Genomic DNA, 27,154 nt, shown 5'->3' on the forward strand with positions numbered 1-27,154 from the left:
AGTGTCAAACCAGCAACCTAAGGATTCCCTCTTGTTTCCACTACAGTCCTCCGCTCTACCAACTGAGCTACCAACAGAAATCAGGAGATGCTCTCTGGCACATACTGTCCGATGTAGTGAAATGTTCCGGATGATTTAAATCCCAGATCGACATCGTTTCCAACTCGTTTCCTTAGTCTTGTTTACCTTGAATTTAAGCCACATACCAGGATTCTACTGTATAAACTTCCGGAGATATTACAAAATGTTTGATGGAGCATCAATCTTTCCAGGCGGAAATTGACTCCTTTTCTTTCTCGAGGGATCATATTAAACATTTCATTTGGATCGAGAAGAGGATCACCATGAGACACAAAACAAACAGTTTCATTCTGTCTTTATTAGAATCTGTATTACAGCTAATGAATGTAAAGCCTTTAGTATGCGAGAGTGAGAGTTCAGTTATGCCAGGGAGTGTGAGAAAAGAGAACTGAAATTTAGTAAATTAATATTTAAATAGAGCGTAAATCTTCAAAGTGTCACTGCAAAATTATTACAGGGGTCTACCAGCTGCCGGACGTACTTGTTTTGGGACTATTTCCAATAAGTACCGCATTAGTAGTTGTGTGTCCTTACTGGTATCTTTTAAACATTCGGTTATATACAAACGGGACAGAGACACAGTGATAATCTGATTTTAACATGTCCTGCATTTTAACTTACTGAACAGATAAATTGAAATGTTCTGATTCAGAGCCCCTGCAGTTCGTGCTAATTAGAACCACAACAATACTCCTGAGTCCTGAGCACCACACTGAGCAAAGGTTCAGCTGAACTCTGACTTTGTTCAGCACGACTTGTTGTTGCAGTTGAGCTCAGAGCTGGAGATGATCTCCATATTCTACCACACTAACTAGTCCTAAACGTAGTACACAGTACACACTTTTTAAAAACAATTTAAAATATTACACAAAGGCTGTAAAGCACACTCTAAATCGATCCGAATATTTGATTTCCGCGATCCGTTTAGGCAACGTTAGGCAACGTGGCGCTTCTCCAGCAAAGCATTTCTCAGTTTTGTAAAGTACTGGTGCTTTTAACACACCAACTTACGCGACTCGTCAGGATGGCCGAGTGGTCTAAGGCGCCAGACTCAAGGACTCCTGTCTTTCCATTGCTTGGGTGTTCTGGTCTCTGAATAGAGGTGTGGGTTCAAATCCCACTCCTGACAGCTTTTCCCTCTCTTGCATTTTTCCTGTCTTCTTGTGCTCGCTGACAACGACAGAAAGAAGAAAACGGAGAAACAGGCTTGCGGGCACATGATGGGCAGGGAAATGCTTCGTGAACACTTCAATGTGATTAGCAGAAAGTCAAATAGGCTTCGATTTCTCCCTTAAGAACTGTTTGGGGTGCCTGTAATCGAGTAAAGATTTACGGTCAAGGTATGCATTCAAAGGTGAAAGACCGAAATATAAATCCAGAAGAAGATGTATTAAAACATATTGTTTTCCTTGCGGTTTCCCCTGTATTTCATTAAATGTGGCATTGTGAAATCAGCCTGTAGCCCTACGGAATGCAGCCACTCTCCCGGTGACAGCGGCAGGAGCCGAGAGGATTAAATCAGAGCTCGAACAGAGAGTTAAAAAAATATGGGCAACTAGAACATAGATCATAGAACATTTTTATTAAACTTTCCTATCTGCTCGGCCTTACTGAAGTATTTTAGCTGCATTTTAGCTTCTATTTATATACTTTACAGTAGATAGTGTTTAGTAAGAGAAGAGAGATACAAGCGCTAAACCCCCACAATAACCAAACCTTAACTAAAGCAGGAAGATCTGTTGCTTTAGCAAATTTCATGCAGTTTATTTCTGACACAAGACATAACAAGCTTGTGTATTTATGACAAAAAAGCAGGGCAGCAATTTATATCGGCCTTGAAATTGATATTGTTAAAAAGTGAGTTAAATGCAGATATAGTAAATATATGTTCTCATATAATGGTGTGTTTTTTGTCTAAAAATCCTTCATGAATGGTTTAACAGACACCTTGCATAATTAAAAAAAATATATATTTACGAATATTAACCTTTTATACAGTAAAGTTTTGTTGTGAACATGAGCCCTGTTTATCGATGTCACCAACACAGTTCTGGATTTTATTCTGCCTTCCTACGCACATATGAATTTTCTTTCACACAACAGCTCGCATGTATGGTAGCGTATTAGCGCCAGGGATAAAAAGAATGATGTTGGCTTTTAAATGATAAACCATTTGCGTTTATACAAAATCACAATGCGTTGTCGCAGACATTGGGACATACTCTGTTTAAACATCTGTCGTTTTCTCTTATATTGGCTCCTGTGCTTCGGTCCATTTGAGAGAGAAGACACTGAAAAAGTCTTGTGAAAGTGGATTTTGCACCTACGCCAGTGCTGTAGTGGTATCATACAGACACCCATACAAATCCATCAAACGTTGGAGCTCTGGAAGGCAACGTAAAATATTGCTCTGTCTGTTGGTGGATTAGGTATGCATGCTACATTTCAACGTAAAATGCAATGTAAAAAGATCAAATTTGATTCAAAATCGATTAATGTAAAAACCGATAAAGCTCATGTTTTTTTATCTAGTTTTATCTATATCTATATCTAGTTTTTCAAAGGTCTTAAAAAAATGTTTATCGCGATTGTGAAAGTTCGAGAAGGTGTACCAGCGCGTTCCTTTATATCGCCAGCTTCAGTCTCGCCTGTAGCTGCGAGAAGGTTAAAAGCGCACAAGTGATCTGTCTTTCGTCCAAATAATTGCTGGAGCAGCAGGACGTAGAGCACCATCCAGCAGCTGTAGACGATGTTCGAGGAAGAGCTAATTCTGTTTTCAGCACAGGGAGCAAGAATGAGCTCAGTCCGGCTCCCAGCAGAATCCATTCTGGTTTGGTTGCTGTCAGACTGTGCATCTGAGGCTTTTTGGATCGCAACGTGAAAAAAAAAAACAAAAAACTATTGCTCACATCGTGTTACTTCTACCAGAGGATAGGAAGATATCACTTAAAAAAATCAGCAATTAATATTTGGATCCGTGGCCTCATACTAATTATTTAACTATCAGATTGTGTTTCTGCAACATTTCGTGCACAGTATGCCGTATTCAACAATAAAACAACAGTCACAACGAGGCCTTTACACCCAGTCTGGGGTATTTTCCCCTTTTATATTTTTGCCACTTTATATCGAACCTGTTATACTCCCAGAAGTGCGCAGTAGCTTCTACTTAATAAAATATACAATTCACCGCTGGTATAAACAGATGTGTGCCATGTCTGCTTTTGTAAGCATTTGTTTCAAAAATAAGTTCACAATATGTTAAAAACACAAAAAGCACAAACTTAATAATACAACGATACAAAATCAAAACCAAATCATAAAGCCAATTAAGTACCTATCCTTTGAAAACAGAGAACACCTTTATATCTACAATAAAAAAGTGACATTTGTATCTACTTTTGAATTACTGTACAAAGCAGACAGAGTATTCCCTGAATTCAAAGATCAGATCTTGGCCAAAACAAGACAATCAGATGTGAGCTGAATTCAGAACAAGAGCCTCTGCTTCGTCGTTTATTGAGCTTGTGATCAAAGTCTGAGTGGAAAAAGATCGGCTATTTTAACTGCTTGAATGAAATACACAAAGGGTACCTTCCTTCGACCCAGTGTCAAACCAGCAACCTAAGGATTCCCTCTTGTTTCCACTACAGTCCTCCGCTCTACCAACTGAGCTACCAACAGATGTCAGGAGATGCTCTCTGGCACATACTGTCCGATGTAGTGAAATGTTCCGGATGATTTAAATCCCAGATCGACATCGTTTCCAACTCGTTTCCTTAGTCTTGTTTACCTTGAATTTAAGCCACATACCAGGATTCTACTGTATAAACTTCCGGAGATATTACAAAATGTTTGATGGAGCATCAATCTTTCCAGGCGGAAATTGACTCCTTTTCTTTCTCGAGGGATCATATTAAACATTTCATTTGGATCGAGAAGAGGATCACCATGAGACACAAAACAAACAGTTTCATTCTGTCTTTATTAGAATCTGTATTACAGCTAATGAATGTAAAGCCTTTAGTATGCGAGAGTGAGAGTTCAGTTATGCCAGGGAGTGTGAGAAAAGAGAACTGAAATTTAGTAAATTAATATTTAAATAGAGCGTAAATCTTCAAAGTGTCACTGCAAAATTATTACAGGGGTCTACCAGCTGCCGGACGTACTTGTTTTGGGACTATTTCCAATAAGTACCGCATTAGTAGTTGTGTGTCCTTACTGGTATCTTTTAAACATTCGGTTATATACAAACGGGACAGAGACACAGTGATAATCTGATTTTAACATGTCCTGCATTTTAACTTACTGAACAGATAAATTGAAATGTTCTGATTCAGAGCCCCTGCAGTTCGTGCTAATTAGAACCACAACAATACTCCTGAGTCCTGAGCACCACACTGAGCAAAGGTTCAGCTGAACTCTGACTTTGTTCAGCACGACTTGTTGTTGCAGTTGAGCTCAGAGCTGGAGATGATCTCCATATTCTACCACACTAACTAGTCCTAAACGTAGTACACAGTACACACTTTTTAAAAACAATTTAAAATATTACACAAAGGCTGTAAAGCACACTCTAAATCGATCCGAATATTTGATTTCCGCGATCCGTTTAGGCAACATTAGGCAACGTGGCGCTTCTCCAGCAAAGCATTTCTCAGTTTTGTGAACTACTGGTGCTTTTAACACACCAACTTCCGCAACTCGTCAGGATGGCCGAGTGGTCTAAGGCGCCAGACTCAAGGACTCCTGTCTTTCCATTGCTTGGGTGTTCTGGTCTCTGAATAGAGGCGTAGGTTCGAATCCCACTCCTGACAGCTTTTCCCTCTCTTGCATTTTTCCTGTCTTCTTGTGCTCGCTGACAACGACAGAAAGAAGAAAACGGAGAAACAGGCTTGCGGGCACATGATGGGCAGGGAAATGCTTCGTGAACACTTCAATGTGATTAGCAGAAAGTCAAATAGGCTTCGATTTCTCCCTTAAGAACTGTTTGGGGTGCCTGTAATCGAGTAAAGATTTACGGTCAAGGTATGCATTCAAAGGTGAAAGACCGAAATATAAATCCAGAAGAAGATGTATTAAAACATATTGTTTTCCCTGCGGTTTCCCCTGTATTTCATTAAATGTGGCATTGTGAAATCAGCCTGTAGCCCTACGGAATGCAGCCACTCTCCCGGTGACAGCGGCAGGAGCCGAGAGGATTAAATCAGAGCTCGAACAGAGAGTTAAAAAAATATGGGCAACTAGAACATAGATCATAGAACATTTTTATTAAACTTTCCTATCTACTCGGCCTTACTGAAGTATTTTAGCTGCATTTTAGCTTCTATTTATATACTTTACAGTAGATAGTGTTTAGTAAGAGAAGAGAGATACAAGCGCTAAACCCCCACAATAACCAAACCTTAACTAAAGCAGGAAGATCTGTTGCTTTAGCAAATTTCATGCAGTTTATTTCTGACACAAGACATAACAAGCTTATGTATTTATGACAAAAAAGCAGGGCAGCAATTTATATCGGCCTTGAAATTGATATTGTTAAAAAGTGAGTTAAATGCAGATATAGTAAATATATGTTCTCATATAATGGTGTGTTTTTCTGTCTAAAAATCCTTCATGAATGGTTTAACAGACACCTTGCATAATTAAAAAAAATATATATTTACGAATATTAACCTTTTATACAGTAAAGTTTTGTTGTGAACATGAGCCCTGTTTATCGATGTCACCAACACAGTTCTGGATTTTATTTTGCCTTCCTACGCACATATGAATTTTATTTCACACAACAGCTCGCATGTATGGTAGCGTATTAGCGCCAGGGATAAAAAGAATGATGTTGGCTTTTAAATGATAAACCATTTGCGTTTATACAAAATCACAATGCGTTGTCGCAGACATTGGGACATACTCTGTTTAAACATCTGTCGTTTTCTCTTATATTGGCTCCTATGCTTCGGTCCATTTGAGAGAGAAGACACTGAAAAAGTCTTGTGAAAGTGGATTTTGCACCTACGCCAGTGCTGTAGTGGTATCATACAGACACCCATACAAATCCATCAAACGTTGGAAGCTCTGGAGGGCAACGTAAAATATTGCTCTGTCCGTTGGTGGATTAGGTATGCATGCTACATTTCAACGTAAAATGCAATGTAAAAAGATCAAATTTGATTCAAAATCGATTAATGTAAAAACCGATAAAGCTCATGTTTTTTATCTAGTTTTATCTATATCTATATCTAGTTTTTCAAAGGTCTTAAAAAATGCTTATCGCGATTGTGAAAGTTCGAGAAAGTGTACCAGCGCGTTCCTTTATATCGCCAGCTTCAGTCTCGCCTGTAGCTGCGAGAAGGTTAAAAGCGCACAAGTGATCTGTCTTTCGTCCAAATAATTGCTGGAGCAGCAGGACGTAGAGCACCATCCAGCAGCTGTAGACGATGTTCGAGGAAGAGCTAATTCTGTTTTCAGCACAGGGAGCAAGAATGAGCTCAGTCCGGCTCCCAGCAGAATCCATTCTGGTTTGGTTGCTGTCAGACTGTGCATCTGAGGCTTTTTGGATCGCAACGTGAAAAAAAAGAACAAAAAACAATTGCTCACATCGTGTTACTTCTACCAGAGGATAGGAAGATATCACTTAAAAAAATCAGCAATTAATATTTGGATCCGTGGCCTCATACTAATTATTTAACTATCAGATTGTGTTTCTGCAACATTTCGTGCACAGTATGCCGTATTCAACAATAAAACAACAGTCACAACGAGGCCTTTACACCCAGTCTGGGGTATTTTCCCCTTTTATATTTTTGCCACTTTATATCGAACCTGTTATACTCCCAGAAGTGCGCAGTAGCTTCTACTTAATAAAATATACAATTCACCGCTGGTATAAACAGATGTGTGCCATGTCTGCTTTTGTAAGCATTTGTTTCAAAAATAAGTTCACAATATGTTAAAAACACAAAAAGCACAAACTTAATAATACAACGATACAAAATCAAAACCAAATCATAAAGCCAATTAAGTACCTATCCTTTGAAAACAGAGAACACCTTTATATCTACAATAAAAAAGTGACATTTGTATCTACTTTTGAATTACTGTACAAAGCAGACAGAGTATTCCCTGAATTCAAAGATCAGATCTTGGCCAAAACAAGACAATCAGACGTGAGCTGAATTCAGAACAAGAGCCTCTGCTTCGTCGTTTATTGAGCTTGTGATCAAAGTCTGAGTGGAAAAAGATCAGCTATTTTAACTGTTTGAATGAAATACACAAAGGGTACCTTCCTTCGAACCAGTGTCAAACCAGCAACCTAAGGATTCCCTCTTGTTTCTTCTACAGTCCTCCGCTCTACCAACTGAGGTCAGGAGATGCTCTCTGGCACATACTGTCCGATGTAGTGAAATGTTCCGGATGATTTAAATCCCAGATCGACATCGTTTCCAACTCGTTTCCTTAGTCTTGTTTACCTTGAATTTAAGCCACATACCAGGATTCTACTGTATAAACTTCCGGAGATATTACAAAATGTTTGATGGAGCATCAATCTTTCCAGGCGGAAATTGACTCCTTTTCTTTCTCGAGGGATCATATTAAATATTTCATTTGGATCGAGAAGAGGATCACCATGAGACACAAAACAAACAGTTTCATTCTGTCTTACAGCTAATGAATGTAAAGCCTTTAGTATGCGAGAGTGAGAGTTCAGTTATGCCAGGGAGTGTGAGAAAAGAGAACTGAAATTTAGTAAATTAATATTTAAATAGAGCGTAAATCTTCAAAGTGTCACTGCAAAATTATTACAGGGGTCTACCAGCTGCCGGACGTACTTGTTTTGGGACTATTTCCAATAAGTACCGCATTAGTAGTTGTGTGTCCTTACTGGTATCTTTTAAACATTCGGTTATATACAAACGGGACAGAGACACAGTGATAATCTGATTTTAACATGTCCTGCATTTTAACTTACTGAACAGATAAATTGAAATGTTCTGATTCAGAGCCCCTGCAGTTCGTGCTAATTAGAACCACAACAATACTCCTGAGTCCTGAGCACCACACTGAGCAAAGGTTCAGCTGAACTCTGACTTTGTTCAGCACGACTTGTTGTTGCAGTTGAGCTCAGAGCTGGAGATGATCTCCATATTCTACCACACTAACTAGTCCTAAACGTAGTACACAGTACACACTTTTTAAAAACAATTTAAAATATTACACAAAGGCTGTAAAGCACACTCTAAATCGATCCGAATATTTGATTTCCGCGATCCGTTTAGGCAACGTTAGGCAACGTGGCGCTTCTCCAGCAAAGCATTTCTCAGTTTTGTGAACTACTGGTGCTTTTAACACACCAACTTACGCAACTCGTCAGGATGGCCGAGTGGTCTAAGGGGCCAGACTCAAGGACTCCTGTCTTTCCATTGCTTGGGTGTTCTGGTCTCTGAATAGAGGCGTGGGTTCAAATCCCACTCCTGACAGCTTTTCCCTCTCTTGCATTTTTCCTGTCTTCTTGTGCTCGCTGACAACGACAGAAAGAAGAAAACGGAGAAACAGGCTTGCGGGCACATGATGGGCAGGGAAATGCTTCGTGAACACTTCAATGTGATTAGCAGAAAGTCAAATAGGCTTCGATTTCTCCCTTAAGAACTGTTTGGGGTGCCTGTAATCGAGTAAAGATTTACGGTCAAGGTATGCATTCAAAGGTGAAAGACCGAAATATAAATCCAGAAGAAGATGTATTAAAACATATTGTTTTCCCTGCGGTTTCCCCTGTATTTCATTAAATGTGGCATTGTGAAATCAGCCTGTAGCCCTACGGAATGCAGCCACTCTCCCGGTGACAGCGGCAGGAGCCGAGAGGATTAAATCAGAGCTCGAACAGAGAGTTAAAAAAATATGGGCAACTAGAACATAGATCATAGAACATTTTTATTAAACTTTCCTATCTACTCGGCCTTACTGAAGTATTTTAGCTGCATTTTAGCTTCTATTTATATACTTTACAGTAGATAGTGTTTAGTAAGAGAAGAGAGATACAAGCGCTAAACCCCCACAATAACCAAACCTTAACTAAAGCAGGAAGATCTGTTGCTTTAGCAAATTTCATGCAGTTTATTTCTGACACAAGACATAACAAGCTTATGTATTTATGACAAAAAAGCAGGGCAGCAATTTATATCGGCCTTGAAATTGATATTGTTAAAAAGTGAGTTAAATGCAGATATAGTAAATATATGTTCTCATATAATGGTGTGTTTTTCTGTCTAAAAATCCTTCATGAATGGTTTAACAGACACCTTGCATAATTAAAAAAAATATATATTTACGAATATTAACCTTTTATACAGTAAAGTTTTGTTGTGAACATGAGCCCTGTTTATCGATGTCACCAACACAGTTCTGGATTTTATTTTGCCTTCCTACGCACATATGAATTTTATTTCACACAACAGCTCGCATGTATGGTAGCGTATTAGCGCCAGGGATAAAAAGAATGATGTTGGCTTTTAAATGATAAACCATTTGCGTTTATACAAAATCACAATGCGTTGTCGCAGACATTGGGACATACTCTGTTTAAACATCTGTCGTTTTCTCTTATATTGGCTCCTATGCTTCGGTCCATTTGAGAGAGAAGACACTGAAAAAGTCTTGTGAAAGTGGATTTTGCACCTACCCCAGTGCTGTAGTGGTATCATACAGACACCCATACAAATCCATCAAACGTTGGAAGCTCTGGAGGGCAACGTAAAATATTGCTCTGTCCGTTGGTGGATTAGGTATGCATGCTACATTTCAACGTAAAATGCAATGTAAAAAGATCAAATTTGATTCAAAATCGATTAATGTAAAAACCGATAAAGCTCATGTTTTTTATCTAGTTTTATCTATATCTATATCTAGTTTTTCAAAGGTCTTAAAAAATGCTTATCGCGATTGTGAAAGTTCGAGAAAGTGTACCAGCGCGTTCCTTTATATCGCCAGCTTCAGTCTCGCCTGTAGCTGCGAGAAGGTTAAAAGCGCACAAGTGATCTGTCTTTCGTCCAAATAATTGCTGGAGCAGCAGGACGTAGAGCACCATCCAGCAGCTGTAGACGATGTTCGAGGAAGAGCTAATTCTGTTTTCAGCACAGGGAGCAAGAATGAGCTCAGTCCGGCTCCCAGCAGAATCCATTCTGGTTTGGTTGCTGTCAGACTGTGCATCTGAGGCTTTTTGGATCGCAACGTGAAAAAAAAGAACAAAAAACAATTGCTCACATCGTGTTACTTCTACCAGAGGATAGGAAGATATCACTTAAAAAAATCAGCAATTAATATTTGGATCCGTGGCCTCATACTAATTATTTAACTATCAGATTGTGTTTCTGCAACATTTCGTGCACAGTATGCTGTATTCAACAATAAAACAACAGTCACAACGAGGCCTTTACACCCAGTCTGGGGTATTTTCCCCTTTTATATTTTTGCCACTTTATATCGAACCTGTTATACTCCCAGAAGTGCGCAGTAGCTTCTACTTAATAAAAATATACAATTCACCGCTGGTATAAACAGATGTGTGCCGTGTCTGCTTTTGTAAGCATTTGTTTCAAAAATAAGTTCACAATATGTTAAAAATACAAAAAGCACAAACTTAATAATACAACGATACAAAATCAAAACCAAATCATAAAGCCAATTAAGTACCTATCCTTTGAAAACAGAGAACACCTTTATATCTACAATAAAAAAGTGACATTTGTATCTACTTTTGAATTACTGTACAAAGCAGACAGAGTATTCCCTGAATTCAAAGATCAGATCTTGGCCAAAACAAGACAATCAGACGTGAGCTGAATTCAGAACAAGAGCCTCTGCTTCGTCGTTTATTGAGCTTGTGATCAAAGTCTGAGTGGAAAAAGATCAGCTATTTTAACTGTTTGAATGAAATACACAAAGGGCACCTTCCTTCAAACCGGTGTCAAACCAGGAACCTGAGGATTCCCTCTTGTTTCCACTACAGTCCTCCGCTCTTCCAACTGAGCTACCAACAGATGTCAGGAGATACTGTCCGATGTAGTGAAATGTTCCGGATGATTTAAATCCCAGATCGACATCGTTTCCAACTCGTTTCCTTAGTCTTGTTTACCTTGAATTTAAGCCACATACCAGGATTCTACTGTATAAACTTCCGGAGATATTACAAAATGTTTGATGGAGCATCAATCTTTCCAGGCGGAAATTGACTCCTTTTCTTTCTCGAGGGATCATATTAAACATTTCATTTGGATCGAGAAGAGGATCACCATGAGACACAAAACAAACAGTTTCATTCTGTCTTTATTAGAATCTGTATTACAGCTAATGAATGTAAAGCCTTTAGTATGCGAGAGTGAGAGTTCAGTTATGCCAGGGAGTGTGAGAAAAGAGAACTGAAATTTAGTAAATTAATATTTAAATAGAGCGTAAATCTTCAAAGTGTCACTGCAAAATTATTACAGGGGTCTACCAGCTGCCGGACGTACTTGTTTTGGGACTATTTCCAATAAGTACCGCATTAGTAGTTGTGTGTCCTTACTGGTATCTTTTAAACATTCGGTTATATACAAACGGGACAGAGACACAGTGATAATCTGATTTTAACATGTCCTGCATTTTAACTTACTGAACAGATATATTGAAATGTTCTGATTCAGAGCCCCTGCAGTTCGTGCTAATTAGAACCACAACAATACTCCTGAGTCCTGAGCACCACACTGAGCAAAGGTTCAGCTGAACTCTGACTTTGTTCAGCACGACTTGTTGTTGCAGTTGAGCTCAGAGCTGGAGATGATCTCCATATTCTACCACACTAACTAATCCTAAACGTAGTACACAGTACACACTTTTTAAAAACAATTTAAAATATTACACAAAGGCTGTAAAGCACACTCTAAATCGATCCGAATATTTGATTTCCGCGATCCGTTTAGGCAACATTAGGCAACGTGGCGCTTCTCCAGCAAAGCATTTCTCAGTTTTGTGAACTACTGGTGCTTTTAACACACCAACTTACGCAACTTGTCAGGATGGCCAAATGGTCTAAGGCGCCAGACTCAAGGACTCCTGTCTTTCCATTGCTTGGGTGTTCTGGTCTCTGAATAGAGGCGTGGGTTCAAATCCCACTCCTGACAGCTCTTCCCTCTCTTGCATTTTTCCTGTCTTCTTGTGCTCGCTGACAACGACAGAAAGAAGAAAACGGAGAAACAGGCTTGCGGGCACATGATGGGCAGGGAAATGCTTCGTGAACACTTCAATGTGATTAGCAGAAAGTCAAATAGGCTTCGATTTCTCCCTTAAGAACTGTTTGGGGTGCCTGTAATCGAGTAAAGATTTACGGTCAAGGTATGCATTCAAAGGTGAAAGATCGAAATATAAATCCAGAAGAAGATGTATTAAAACATATTGTAACGCTTACGGCCGACAGGCACTGTGTAAGAGCCGGCGTACCAGAGCAGGTGATGTCACCGTCCTTCCCTGTGATAGCAGGACTACAGCTATCGGGCTGTAGAGAGATCTCTCTTTAGCTCACGGGGCTGGGTCGCTGCAGAGAGACGCGGGAGTCCCGGGTTCGAGCCTCAGTCGGGATGGGGCCGACCTAATGCGGCAAGGGCGCCTGCCTGAGCCTCCGTTGCGTTACAATATCTTTTTCCTTGCGGTTTCCCCTGTATTTCATTAAATGTGGCATTGTGAAATCAGCCTGTAGCCCTACGGAATGCAGCCACTCTCCCGGTGACAGCGGCAGGAGCCGAGAGGATTAAATCAGAGCTCGAACCGAGAGTTTAAAAAATATGGGCAACTAGAACATAGATCATAGAACATTTTTATTAAACTTTCCTATCTGCTCGGCCTTACTGAAGTATTTTAGCTGCATTTTAGCTTCTATTTATATACTTTACAGTAGTAGTGTTTAGTAAGAGAAGAGAGATACAAGCGCTAAACCCCCACAATAACCAAACCTTAACTAAAGCAGGAAGATCAGTTTCTGCTCGAGACAGCCGTTTTCTGAACTGTAAATCTCTGGCTGGAGACGCTGTGTGTCCGGACTCAGAGGTTGTATAAGAAAAGACTCGGAGAGCTGCAGTCGCGGCTCATTGCTCTGCGCTCCCCGTGCGGAATGCGCGTGTCCTCACTCTTTCATTACCTTCATACACTCCTCTCAAACCACAGCAAACTCCTGAAATATTTCGGTGAACAGATACTGGGTCTTTCTTTCCGAGATATCATAGGCAGAAACAATAAACACGGTGAAAACAGGAAGGTATTCTGATCGTATAGAGAAATGCGCAAAAATACATTTCCTAAAATCCAATAAAATCTAGTTAAATTCTGCTGTATCTGGATAGTTTTGGCACAGTTGTTACAGCAAAGAGACAAATAAACGTTTTTTTTAATTTCATTCGAGCTGTAGTTTTGAAAATGTTTTTTCAATTCTCTAAATAATACAAACACAAACACCCGTTGTAAGCGTCTGACCATTGATATTCTTGAATTACAGTATAAGACCGTACACACGCTGGCAGGCAGTTCAGCGAATATGATGCCCCTGCAGGGGCCGAATATTAGACAGACGTATACATACAGTCATCGAGTGGAGTTTATTCCTCCTCTGCCGCAGTCTTTGCCTCTTGTCACATTTGCGCTTAATTGTCGATTTTTTTTATAGAACACCGAATATCTTGAGGAAGCCTGTCAAGCGAAGACTGATGGATTACTGAGGTGCAAACACTGGTTCAAAATCAACACCCTCTGCTATTGCCGTTGTTTCTTTGATAGTTTCTTCAAATTCCTCATCTGACCTTCAATATCGAGGGATATTGAGCATAATACCATACAAATTGTAACTTTCTTTTGATTGCCAGTTTTATTAAAATGCCATCCCCTTTTACAGTTATTTTAGATGTTTGGCAAGGCGTAATATCCCCCCTCTCACCCTCAGCTAAAATATTTTAAAAGTACAACAACATTACATTATATTGAACAGCGTTTATGTTAACATTTATATTCAAATTAAGGTAAATATACGAAAATATTAAAATAGAGCTCCGGCGATCTGTTGTTTTTGCTTGTCAAGTTCTCGAACAATTTTGCATTGTTTTTTTAATTACTTTAGCTGAAGATGCAACGGGAGCATAAGTGAATTCTCCCGCCACTCACTGGAACATATAATTCCATGGGTGAATACTAACTGCTTGCAAGTTGCCAATGTCGGTAATTATTGGAAATTCCCGGTAATGTTGACTCTGGTACTCAATTGTTTACTACTGCAAATATCAAAATAGTTCAGGTTTTGCGGAACAATTAAATTTTTGCGGTGAAGATGTTTACTATAGGAAGAAGTGCGTCCCTGGGTGGGATCAAAAAAACCACCTGGGGGTTAATAGCCGAAAACGCTAACCGATTGCACCACAGAAATGCTTACACCTTGCTTTTTTTCATTTACATACTTTTGGTGAACAAAAAATTCGCTCGCATTTCATCTTTCGCAAGCTGTATGATTTTAAAAAAAAGTTGTTCTGCAAACGAAATGAATAAACCAAATCAAGACCTCTTTGAGTGTCCCAAATTACATGTTCTGTAAAACAAGACAGGAAAAAAAGGTACCGCTGGAATTCGGATCCAGGATTTCCTCTTTATGAAACAGGTGTTTCAACCAGCTTTACCACAGCACCGGCAGAATACTATTCTTATACAGGTGGGTACCCACCCTAAAACCTTTGTTCTCTCGCTATTTTACCTTTGCCTACTGCCCTGTCTCTCTCACACCTGAAGAAGGCTCCACGGGCGAAACGTTGTGTTCTCGTTCTTCTTTTTTTCAGCATGGAATAAACCTATTACCTATTCTTATACAGCCTCTTGGACACACCGCTCTGAGACATCTGAGGTCGATGTGCGCTGAGCCTGGTCGCCGAGCAAAATCATGCCCAAGGGGGGTGGCTCTCGTGACGAGGTGGCCGAGTGGTTAAGGCGATGGACCATTGTGCTTTGCACGCGTGGGTTCGAATCCCATCCTCGTCGGTTTATGTTTTCGACTTGTGATCCGTTTCTAAGTCGGACTTGCTTTCTTTAGCTTCTGTAGTAGAGCAGTAATATTTCTAGCGTTGGCTGAACATGGCTTACAGCAGTAGCTGACAGATATAGTCTCTTAATATTTAGGTTAAATTTATGCTTTGTACTGCTTTCACCTGATATTAATAGTAGTCCTGATGAACGATTTAGGGACATGGCGCATCTTGAAAATGTTCTTGTTAATTTCAGTTTGGAAAAGATGCACTCCCCAGAAGCAGAAACTGGTCGTATCTGCAAAATGCGCAATGCAATAGCAATGTCTTGCTATGAGTCCTTACCTGTTACAGGAGGCGTTGTAGGACTTTTTTAGTTCAGAAAAAGCTATCAATTCATCTTACATTTCTACTCCATCAATATTAGCATTGCTATCTTTACTAAGCTCTAAATACAGCTCTAAATAAATGCAAATTTTAAAATACATTTTAAAATAAATGCTATTCCATATGTTGTAACTTTGTGGTATTTAGAATTTTTATCTGAGGATGCAAGGGAAAGTATTATACAACTGTGAAAGAGGCTTGTATTTTAATACAATTTTCGATCAAAAGAAAACCAAAGTCCCTATGATATTACCGTCAATATATCTTGATATCAACGTTCAGTTGAAAGATTTGAAGAAACTCTCAAACAAGCAACTGCAGTAGCAGAGAGTTTTGATTTAAACCGATGCTTGCAGATCAATACTCCATTCATCCTTGAAAGAAGCAAAGACAGGGATATTTTGAGTGTCTCCATGATCCTCTTCTCAATCCAAAAGAAAGGTTTTATATGATCCTGATCCCACTAGAAAAAGGGTCAATTTCAGCCTGCACTGATGTCCCTTCAAACGTTTTATAAGAACTCTGGACGTTTATACAGTGGAAGCCTGGTCCATTTCTTCTTCTGAACGAGACTATGGGAGTGAGTATTTTGACGTCGAACTGGGATTTAAATAGAGGAACACTACACTACATTGGGCTACACGTGTGACAAAGCGTTTGCTTTCCGACCTCTCGATAGCTCAATTGCTGGATCTTAAGACTATAGACAAAAACAGTGGGCATTTCTTATGTCCCTGGTCTGAATCCAGTTTGAAGGATGGTGTTTTCTTGTTCCTTAATCAAAAAGTGAAAATTGCGAATTTGTCTTTCACTTTGACGTTCACCCGAAACCTCAGTATATAAAGAAGTAAAGGCTCCTGTTCTGGATCCTAATCCTAATCCTCACGTCTGATTGTTTTGCTTAGACCTTTAAAATGTACACTGTGGACTGTTTGCTCTTCCTAACACAATTAAAAAGCCGCCGACAAACTTACCGATCGGGAGTTTAGTTCAGTGATAGCGCGCACTTAAGACGCTCCGTTTTCTATCGCTGGCATATCTGTATTCTTTTTAAACGCGATATTTTTTATTCTTGAATTTCAGGGAGACTCATAAACCCTTTGTCTGTTTTAAAGATACATTATTTTAAACCAGACATAATGAAAGACGTAGTAACTAGACACACATACAAGACACATGAATAGTAGCGGCTCTGAATGCAATACAAACGCCAATGGCGCAATGGATAACGTGTCTGATTACGGATCAGAAGACTTTAGGTTTGTACTCCTTCCTGGTTCGTGAAGAAGCTTTTAAACCTCACTACTCAACACTGACATCGTAGGGTGTGCGGTCCTACACAACCTTACTATCGACTGGATGAGTCTTCTGTTCAATCTCCGATTCTTTCCGCACATTCCTGCTATTTCACCTCCGTTATTGTAAGATAGCCACAGACACGAGAAGATATACTATTCCGAACAAATGTCTTAAAAAATCACGTTGAAAAAGGTGACAATACGTTTTTGTTTCTTTAACGTAACCTTACTTTTGCCTGTAAAGTTCACATTATTTTCTGTAGCCGCAAATCCCCAATATTTCTGCTGTCTCCCGAGAAACACAAGCGTGGAGTCAAATCATATTAAATAACACAACACATCTATTAATTTAACACCCAGATGTGACAGAACACATGTAAGACTTACACACAGCTTTTAATATGCTCTAGTGAATTTGCAGGTGTCCTGGGGAGGGAAGAGAACTGATATTAAGGAAATGCATATTTAAAGGGGATGTTAGTCTTAAATGTGTTTTGTCACATCTGGGTGTTAACTGAATATTTTTTTTGCATTATTTATTGTGTTTTGACTCTATACTTGTGTTTCTCAGGAGACAGCAGAAATATTGATGTTTACATTTCTATTCACATTCCCGGTGATATTGACTGAGGTAATGCAGAAGCATGTTCTCTATAACAACAAACGGTGCGAGAAGACAGGAAGAAAGGCACCGCTAGGATTTGAACCCAGGATCTCCTGTTTACTAGACAGGCGCTTTAACCAACTAAGCCACGGCGCCGACAGAATCCTCCTCTTTTACTGCGACTTGGACACACCGCTCTGAGACACCTGCGTTCAGTAAGCGCTGAGTCTGCTGGCTGAGCACGTTGCCTCATTTACATTCAATAGGAGCCCAGACACTAAGAGAAACGTATAGAAATGGGTTTTATCCGGAACTTTGCGTTGTTCTGTTCATACTGACTACACGCTTTAGATATGTCATTTACTGCAAGCGTTGCTTTTCCAGGTTTTTCTGAAATTCCTCGCATTTGAGCCAGCACTAAAATATTTCATTCCCGTCGCTGAATACATCGTGGAAACGGTATTTGCAACGGAATACTGTCACACATGAAACCTCTTTGTTATTCGGTTCTGAAGTTAGAAAATGAAAATAAAACGGGGGTCACCTCATAGGCTTGAAAGAAGTCCAAGCAGCATAAAAACCCGTGAATTCTCACAAATTGCATTGTGCTGCACCTTTCTCCTGCTGCTGTTATAAATCTGCCTTAAACATTTGAATGCATACCTTACTGCTGCTAATCACATTCACGTGTTTACGAAGCTTTTTTCTGTCCGTTATGTTTTTGCTAAGCAATTTCTCCGTTTTCCTCGTACTGTGATTGTCAGCGAGCACAAAAAGACTGAAACAGTGTAAAGGCAGGTAAAGAAGACAGGGTAAAACGCCTGTGAAGACACGAAGCTGTGAATTTGCTGTTTTAAACCGCTCGACTATCCTGAAAAAAATGTGTGCTGATTGCACCAGTCGCATCCGATTTTCTGTAACTTTAGGACGATTGATACGACTGGACAAACACAATTTGTGGCGTTTAGCATGACATGGAAAACGGTACCGCAGCATTCGGGCCCGGACCACCAGACTCAGTTTTTACCCCCGCACTATCAAACTATTAAACTCCCAGCCTCTCTCACTCTCTCCTCACCTCTCACCTGTGATCTGAACCTCACAGTGCCTTCTTTCTTACCAAAGACCCAAATACACATTGAAAATCTACCTCTACCATACATGTCAAAAGCTCACTCCCCATCATTTCTATCCCTTTATTTAATTCTTTTGATGCATGTTTTTGCACATAACCTGTTACCTTTTTGTTGTTTTGCACACTACCTGTTGTTGTTTTTTGCACATCAGCTGTTGTCTCTGTCTTTCTTTTATTATACAATTGTATTGTTGTTGTGTTTTTTATTTGTACTACTTATGTCCGAGAGCTAGCTAAATAGCATTCCGTTATACCATATACCTGCGTATGAGTATAATGACAATAAACTTGAACTTGACCTTTAAACTTGAACTTGAACTTGACATAGTCTTGCAGGCAGTATATTATTTTATCGTTTACTCGTTTAAAAAAACACGGTCTTCTCGTTCCTAAGTCAGATTTTTAGTGCTTTCGAATGTTTCTTCCAAGCTGGACTGACAGCTCACCAGATCTGTTTGTGATCAGACCATGGAGTGGGGGGCTGTACCAAGCGCACGTTCCTTCCCAATGCTGAGGCGATCATTCGGAAGATGGGTGTGAAGAGAGACAAGCTTTGTCGACTAAAAAGCAAGGCAGGATATGCACGAATACTAATCACTGGCGACAGTTATGTTTTCTTACTATTGAGACTCCTACATTGCGAGTTTTTTTTTTAAGACTATGAAACAGGCACGGGTGGGGCTTGAACCCACGATCTTCGGTTTACAAAACCGACGCCTTACCACTTGGCCACCGCACCTTCGAGGAAATACATCGCCTGGAGGCAGCAACAACAATAAAAGGGATACTTAACAAGGAGATACGCTGTAGCAGTGCGACTCCAACAGATGCTCCTGAAGAGGCTGGAGGTTTAAGCCAGCTCCTTAAAGCACTCGGCCACGTTACTCTCAACAGCGGCTCTTCAGCTCTTGTTGTTTGACCTAGTGTTTTTATAACGCGTGGAATTGACCGCAGCTTCGTTTTCTGAGATGCTTTCTCTCACGTGGTGAAATCTCGACCTCTTTGGCATCTCTGGCTATAGTTCTTCTGTAGAGCAGGCTTTCACACCTCTGCTTTTAGTGCCCTTGAAGTCATTTTATTTTTACAGGAAGACGCATTCCCTAACGATCTCTCCTGTTTTAGAAATGCTTCATAAGGCGTGTTTGATTCAACGGACAAACAGTATACTAATTGTACAATGCAGATTTATGCGGCATTCGTACTGAATTTGGGTGGGATTCTGAAATACATCTTGCAAAGGTATTCAGACTTTCTTGAACCTATAATAAAAAACAGACCTGAAACTCCCTAACTTCCAATCTCTGATGTTGCTGTCCTTAAACTCGGACGTGATGTTCTGCAGACGTGTGCATAATGTCCTGTTTTCTTACAGTGTAGACATTTTGCTGTTCACGCTCCGCATTCATCTGCTTTGTGCATTGTTAGTCCGCACCTGTAACATGTAATGTCAGCCGTCCCCTGTTCTTCTATATCTCTAGCATGACTGCGTCCGGCTGCTCGGCTTTTGTTTGTAAAGTTTGAGCGAGCGCCCCGTTCAGTGTCACTTTGTCACTGTGGTCAGAAAGCATTCTTGATTCTGCTTGAGCTGCTTCATGAATTCTAGCGACTGTAAGAGCTCTTTCTAAAGTCAGCCCTTCCTCCTGCAGCAATTTATAGTCTCTTATGTGTACATTTTTCCACAAGTTGATATCTTAACATGTCAGTTTCCAATACTCCAAAGTCACAAGATTTAGCCAGTTCTTTTAGTGCAGTCACAAAAGCAACAACAGATTCGTCCTGAGACGTTCTCTGCCTAAATTTATGCCGTTCCAAAACCACATTTCTCCGCGGTGTAAAGTAAGCGTCTGAGGCAGCTACAGTCTGTTCATATGTACCTTTTTCTCCAGGGAGGTTGGCGAAAATCCGCTGCACGGGAGCCCCGATACAGTGCAGTAGTGTAGCCCGTCTCACGGCATCCTGAGCTTCTGTAGATCCACTGGCTATTTAAAAAAATCTGTACGACTCCATCCATATCTTGTATTCCGTATACAAATACGGAGGTCCGAGGTTCAGTAGAAATGGTGGAAAAAGCTGAGCATAAGCAAAGCTTCTCGGCGCGGCTACCATATCTTCCATGGCGAAAGCTAAACGAAAAGTCCGAAAATTCAGAAGTTCGTTTCTACCAGCAAGAGAACTAAAATCAGCAGTGTTCTGCTCGCTTTGAGTCCGTCAAGCACTCATCTCTGGTCACCATAAATGTTGTGTATCTTAATAAAGAGACGTTTTCATATTATTTTAACTATTTTATTAACTACACAGATCACGCCCTTACACCATATATTCCCGCCTTCTACTCTCTCGTTCTGTTGTCTTGCGATGTCTACTCACTATACTACATTTAGCATGACTTCTTGTTGCAGTTGAGCTCAAAGCTGGAGATGATCTCCATATTCTACCGCCGTAACTAGTCCGAAACGTAGTACACAGTACACACTTTTTAAGTGAACTCAGGTTGTTAAAAAATTAAACCAGCGCCCTGTCACAGAAACGTACCCCAGTCTCCCGCGCAACAAGCGGGGGTACTCAGCACTATACTAAAGAGGAGCGCTTGTCTGCAGCTGAGCGTCAGCTCTGTTTACTGTCAGCAGTCATTTCCTCATTTCCAAAGACTTTTTCACCTGCTTTCAGCTTTTAAACTAAACGCTCAAGAAGTAATTCATGTCAGTTGGAAGTCTGTTTCTGTTGTCTCAGCTCTTGATAAAGAAAAGCCGTGCATGGGAGACTCCCTCTCTGAAGAAGTTTGCAGTCACCCTGCGAGGGAGAAGAGCCATCAATCACCGAGGCAACTACTGAGACAGTTAACATTAAACACGTGAAATGCGAGATGTTGTGATTTTTTTCCCGCTTAAGGCTTCTATCGTTTCTTCTCTAACAAGAAAGACCTCTTTATTAGAAGTGAGATTTTAACAAACGTCTCCAGGGTTAACTGCGACCTGAACGCAACGCCTTAGACCACCAGCCATCTGGCCTGTGGTACTTAGAGCAGTGCTCAATAAAAATGATCAAAAACCGAAAGCGCTTCTTATGCGGATCAGTATATTCCGATACCACTGGTTATGCAGAAGAAATAAGAAAAGCCGAACTCAAAGCAGTGTGTTGCCATTACGGGTACTCTGCAGCTGCTTTAAGATCTACTCACACCGTGTTGCCATTAAGGTTACCTAGTTAAAAAAAAAAACTTATCGTCATCTTTTTGAACGTGATTATTAGACACCCGTTAAATCTCCACCGAGGTTTCTTGAGAGATCGTTCAGCGAGCGAGTATTAAAAAACTACGTCGCTTCCAAACTCTGCTCTCACTGTAAACTCGGACGTGATGTTCTGCAGATGTGCAGTGTGCCTTTCCTCTTGTCGTATTCAAGAGTACTCACTGTGTGAGCTCCTCACTGCGTGTTCTGTACTCTACTGTGATTTAATTTAGATGATTACGTGGAGTAGAGTGACAAGATCTACTTGAACATTTTCGGTTTGTGAAATGAAACACTAAATACACTACTGTAAATACAAGTAATGGACATTTAAAATAACCACAGTACAGCTAGAAGAGTGAAAGATAAAAGACTATTTAGAATGACATTCACAATAGACACAATAAGAGCAGCACAACCACCCGAACAGGGACTTGAACCCTGGGCCCTCAGATTAAAAGTCTGATGCTCTACCGACTGAGCTAGCGGGGCTCTGAAGGAAGGTCAACACTGTCGGGATCCTCGCAAGTCACGTGTCTCTTGTTCCGAAGAGCAGTCATACCGGACCCGTCTGGAATGACCACTGACAGACTTTATCCAGAAGCGACGGCACCACTCCCAGTAGAATGAGTGAGAAATACAGCATGACATGGGTAGTTATGGGGCTCCCACAATCCATCTTTCCTCACATTACTGATTTTTTTCAATAGCATTTTGACCTTTTTTCACAGATTTTTTTCTCATTTAATAAAATCTTTTAATCAACAACATTAAAAAGAAAATAAATGGAACGTTTTTTGGAACAATAATTAAAAAAAATATTTCAATGCCTTGGTTGTATACGTGTGCACACCCTTTATAAAGGGAGTTGCAACAGTGCTGAAATTTAAAGAGCATTTCTGTAGATAAAACAGCCTTGATGTTCAGCTTAGGGAGCTTGTCTTTTCGAAATTCTATTTCTTAACACCTTGCACAGCCTCCCGACAGACTAACAAATATTTTTTGGAGAAATTGGCTCACACACCGGAAGACACTAACGTTTATTTACGTTAGAGTAAGTGAATAACAGTTTAACCGAAAAGGTTTGTATTTGTGATTTTGTTAAAATTCAATACATCGTCTATCAACAGTTAGAATTTATTAAGAAATTGTTTTATTTCATAAACTATAAGACAATTCAGAGAGTTTATAGGTCATATCTGTCGCTTATGTTCTTTTAACTCTAGCGTTCAGGATCCAAACCCAGGTGCGGACGGTTGTGTTTCTTGAATCTCTTTTAATCATCAAAAGTCGATGTGTAGTCCTTCAGCACTTTCTCCAGTTGTGCCATGGATATTTTATACGTTCAATACTTGTCATGCTCTTTTGCATTTTCCTTAACAAACGGAAAAAGTTCAAAGTGTGTTTATGGCTGTGCTTCACATCTACACGACAGCACTTGTAACAGTACAGGACACGCAGTGAGGAGTTCGTGAAGCTTTCAGTTTAATGCGGAGTTCAGAAGGAGGATTCGCTCGCTGAATGATCTCTCAGGAAATCCCGGGTGAGATTCAACAGGTGTTTTCTGCAATAGCCATGACAAGTGTAAAGCAATCTCAGGATTTCCTGAATTTGAACTAAATTATTAGTTCAAATAATTTAGGATTTAACAGAACTAAAAGAGGTACATTTAAAACAGCAGCGCAACTCAGCAGCACGTCGAGTGTGCCTGCATTTAATTGTGTAAACCTGGCTCTCTCTGAACACAAGCAAAGAGTTCTCACTCACCAGAAGATTGCGATGTGAGTACTGTAATATACAGCACCTGGAGATGCCAGGGATTGAACCCGGGACCTCATACATGCAAAGCATGCGCTCTACCACTGAGCTACCACTGAACAGACTTAGAGATGTGCAAATGCTCACTGATCACACCACTCATGAAGAATGCCTGCAGTTTCCCACTTTCGCGTTTCTTCTACTACAGAGTAAATTAATAGGAATGAAAAAATAAGGAAGGAAAAATAATGGCATCGAAGCTTCAAGAGACTGTGCACAAATTAATCTGTTATTTTTGCATCCAGTTACATGGGCGACGGTGGTTGATTCCCAGACGGGGGAGTGCTTTTTTTCTACCTCCTTACTCGACTGTCTTTCAATTCTATTTTATTTGTAAGCTTTTTGCATCTTTTAAGTGCTCTTGATTAAACTATGCATAGAAAAACAGCAGTGCTGATGATTTAATGTAAAAGGGTAAAACGACGCCCCAACCACAGGAATGGTAACAGGAAGGATCGTGTTCTTATTTAATATGTCCTTTTGAGGTGTCTTGTCAATGCACATAGGCGGTAGAGCTGAATAATTTACTTTTAGTGGTGTTTTTAAACAAGGATGGAACACGTTCTTTCTATACCAGGAAGAAAGGAGCAGACTTTACCTTTAAGAGGCAAAAATGACACCTTATCAAAGCTAATATTAATTAAAATGACATCACAACAAAAGAGTGGAGCCTTGAGTGAATAAAGCCTTGAGAGGAGCCTTGAGCTTTCATTGGACGTCTGTGTCTCCATAACTTTGTAGGTGAGAGAGAGGAGTGTGATAATTTGCAGGTGCTTCTCGGAAGTGCGTTGGTGGTACAGGCACCTTACAAATAATTGAGTCAGGTTTGAATCCCAGCCAGTGCAAACCCAAATCTTTTCAAGATAATCTGTGGTCCGCTAACACATCTATTGAAACACTACAACAGGTAACACCCGTGTGAAACATCATGAGCATCTGTTAAACCTCTCTACCTGCCTTTTCCTCACAGAGACATGACGAGGGTCTAAGGGGACATTTTGAGCCGTAGAAACATTTTATCATTCCGTACTTTCCTGTGCAGTCAGGCCAGTTCCACTTTAACTGTGCCCGACAACGGAGGTCGTTTTGAAAACAACGAGAGTAAAGGCACACTGCACGTCTGCAGAACATCACGTCCGAGTTTAAGGACAGCAACATCAGAGATTGGAAGCTAGGGAGTTTCAGGTCTGTGTTTTTATTATAGGTTCAAGAAAATCTGAATACCTGAAGAAGCATTTCAGAATCCCAGTCAAAGACAGTACGAATGCCGCATAGATCTGCATTGTACAATTAGTATACTGTTTGTCCGTTGAATCAAACACGCCTTATGAAACATTTCTAAAACAGGAGAGATCGTTAGGGAATGCGTCTTCCTGTAAAAATAAAATGACTTCAAGGGCACTATAAGCAGAGGTGTAAAAGCCTGCTCTACAGAAGAACAAAAGCCAGAGATCCCAAAGACGTCGAGATTTCACCACGTGAGAGAAAGCATCTCAGAAAACGAAGTTGCGGTCGTTTCCACACGTTATAAAACCACTAGGTCAAACAAGAGCTGAAGAGCCGCTGTTGAAAGTAACACGGCCGAGCGCTTTAAGGAGCTGGCTTAAACCTTGAGCCTCTTCAGGAGCATCTGTTGGAGTCACACTGCTACAGCGTATCTCCTTGTTAAGTATCCCTTTTATTGTTGTTGCTACCTCCAGGCGATGTAAACCAGATTCAGAAAAAAAATAATTTGAACAACATTATTCCTATATTTGCGTGAAGGTGCCATGGCCAAGTGGTAAGGTGTCGGTCTCGTAAACCGAAGGCTGTGGTTTCAAACCCCACCTTTGCCTGTTTCAAAGTCTTCAAAAAAACTAGCAATGGGGGAGTCTCAATAGTAAGAAAACATAACTGTTGCCAGTGATTAGTGCATATCCTGCCTCGATTTTTAGTCAACAAAGCTTGTCTCTCTTCACACCCATCTTCCGAATGATCGCCTCAGCATTGGGAAGGAACGTGCGCTTGGTACAGCCCCCGACTCCATGGTCTGATCACAAACAGATCGGGTGAGCTGTCAGTCCAGGTTGGAAGTAACGTTCGAAAGCACTAAAAATCTGACTTAGGAACAAGAAGACCATGTTTCTTTAAACGAGTAAACGATAAAATAATATACTGCCTGCAAGACTATGTCAAGTTCAAGTTCAAGTTTAAAGTTCAAGTTCAAGTTTATTGTCATTAGACTCATACGCAGGTATATGGTATAACGAAATGCTATTTAGCTAGCTCTCGGACATAAGTAGTACAAATAAAAAAACACAACAACAATACAATTGTATAACAAAAGAAAGGCAGAGACAACAGCTGATGTGCAAAAAACAACAACAGGCAGTGTGCAAAACAACAAAAAGGTAACAGGTTATGTGCAAAAACATGCATCAAAAGAATGAAGTAAAGGGATAGAAATGATGGGGAGTGAGCTTTTGACATGTATGGGAGAGGTAGATTTTCAATGTGTGTTTGGGTTTTTGGTAAGAAAGAAGGCACTGTGAGGTTCAGGTCATAGGTGAGAGGTGAGGAGAGAGTGAGAGAGGCTGGGAGTTTAATAGTTTGATAGTGCGGGGATAAAAACTGTTTCTGAGTCTGGTAGTCCGGACCCGAATGCTCCGGTACCGTTTTCCATGTCATGCTAAACGCCACAAATTGTGTTAGTCCAGTCGTATCTATCATCCCAAAGTTACGGAAAATCGGATGCGACTGGTGCAATCAGCATCCATTTTTTCAGGATAGTCGAGCGGTTTAAAACAGCAAATTCACAGCTTCGTGTCTTTTAAGCTTTGTGTTTCACTCTCCAAATAGAGGCACGGGTTCAAATCCCACTCCCGACAGTCAGGCGTTTTACCCTGTCTTTTTTACCTGCCTTTACACTGTTTCAGTCTTGTTGTGCTCACTGACAATCACAGTACGAGGGAAACGGAGAAACTGCTTAGCAAAAACATAACGGACAGAAAAAAGCTTCGTAAACACGTGAATGTGATTAGCAGCAGTAAGGTATGCATTCAAATGTTTAAGGCTTATTTATAACAGCAGCAGAAGAAAGGTGCAGCACAATGCAATTTGTGAGAATTCGCGGGTTTCTATGCTGCTTGGACTTCTTTCAAGCCTATGAAGTGACCCCCGTTTTATTTTCATTTTCAAACTTCAGAACCGAATAACAAAGAGGTTTCATGTGTGACAGCATTCCGTTGCAAATACCGTTTCCACGATGTATTCAGCGACGGGAATGAAATATTTTAGTGCTGGCTCAAATGCGAGGAATTTCAGAAAAACCTGGAAAAGCAACGCTTGCAGTAAATGACAAATCTAAAGCGTGTAGTCAGCATGAAGAGAACAACGCAATGCTCTGTAAAAACGATCTGAAGCCGCAATTACTTTTTTATCTCGGGCAGTTCATTTCGATACGATGTTTCCGCAGAATAAATTAAATGCCGAACTTGCCAAGCAAGTTTAATACTTGCTTGTGAGCCCTAGATAAATCGGCTGCTGCAATTTCAGCAAGCGGAGTTCTGCTCAGCTGCCTGTAGTACACATTGCTGATTCCTTTT

The 27,154-nt window shown here is 40.3% G+C and overlaps 7 non-coding genes across 7 annotated transcripts; 4 read left to right on the forward strand and 3 right to left on the reverse strand.

Annotated features, from left to right (window-relative positions):
- Window positions 1-1,099: 1,099 nt before the first annotated feature.
- Window positions 1,100-1,210, forward strand: trnal-caa (transfer RNA leucine (anticodon CAA)). Its single transcript has 2 exons — window positions 1,100-1,137; window positions 1,165-1,210. It is a non-coding gene; the product is annotated as a tRNA-Leu (tRNA).
- Window positions 1,211-4,787: 3,577 nt separating this feature from the next.
- Window positions 4,788-4,898, forward strand: trnal-caa (transfer RNA leucine (anticodon CAA)). Its single transcript has 2 exons — window positions 4,788-4,825; window positions 4,853-4,898. It is a non-coding gene; the product is annotated as a tRNA-Leu (tRNA).
- Window positions 4,899-8,447: 3,549 nt separating this feature from the next.
- On the forward strand, window positions 8,448-8,558 carry trnal-caa (transfer RNA leucine (anticodon CAA)). Its single transcript has 2 exons — window positions 8,448-8,485; window positions 8,513-8,558. It is a non-coding gene; the product is annotated as a tRNA-Leu (tRNA).
- Window positions 8,559-12,122: 3,564 nt separating this feature from the next.
- On the forward strand, window positions 12,123-12,233 carry trnal-caa (transfer RNA leucine (anticodon CAA)). Its single transcript has 2 exons — window positions 12,123-12,160; window positions 12,188-12,233. It is a non-coding gene; the product is annotated as a tRNA-Leu (tRNA).
- A 5,239-nt stretch (window positions 12,234-17,472) lies between these two features.
- Window positions 17,473-17,546, reverse strand: trnat-agu (transfer RNA threonine (anticodon AGU)). Its single transcript has one exon. It is a non-coding gene; the product is annotated as a tRNA-Thr (tRNA).
- A 1,646-nt stretch (window positions 17,547-19,192) lies between these two features.
- trnat-ugu (transfer RNA threonine (anticodon UGU)) lies at window positions 19,193-19,264 on the reverse strand. Its single transcript has one exon. It is a non-coding gene; the product is annotated as a tRNA-Thr (tRNA).
- Window positions 19,265-23,557: 4,293 nt separating this feature from the next.
- trnaa-ugc (transfer RNA alanine (anticodon UGC)) lies at window positions 23,558-23,626 on the reverse strand. Its single transcript has one exon. It is a non-coding gene; the product is annotated as a tRNA-Ala (tRNA).
- Between the last annotated feature and the right edge of the window lie 3,528 nt (window positions 23,627-27,154).

The sequence above is a fragment of the Lepisosteus platostomus genome (assembly GCF_059453375.1).
Source record: "Lepisosteus platostomus isolate fLepPlt1 chromosome 5 unlocalized genomic scaffold, fLepPlt1.hap1 SUPER_5_unloc_4, whole genome shotgun sequence".
NCBI classification, from domain to species: Eukaryota; Metazoa; Chordata; class Actinopteri; order Semionotiformes; family Lepisosteidae; genus Lepisosteus; species Lepisosteus platostomus.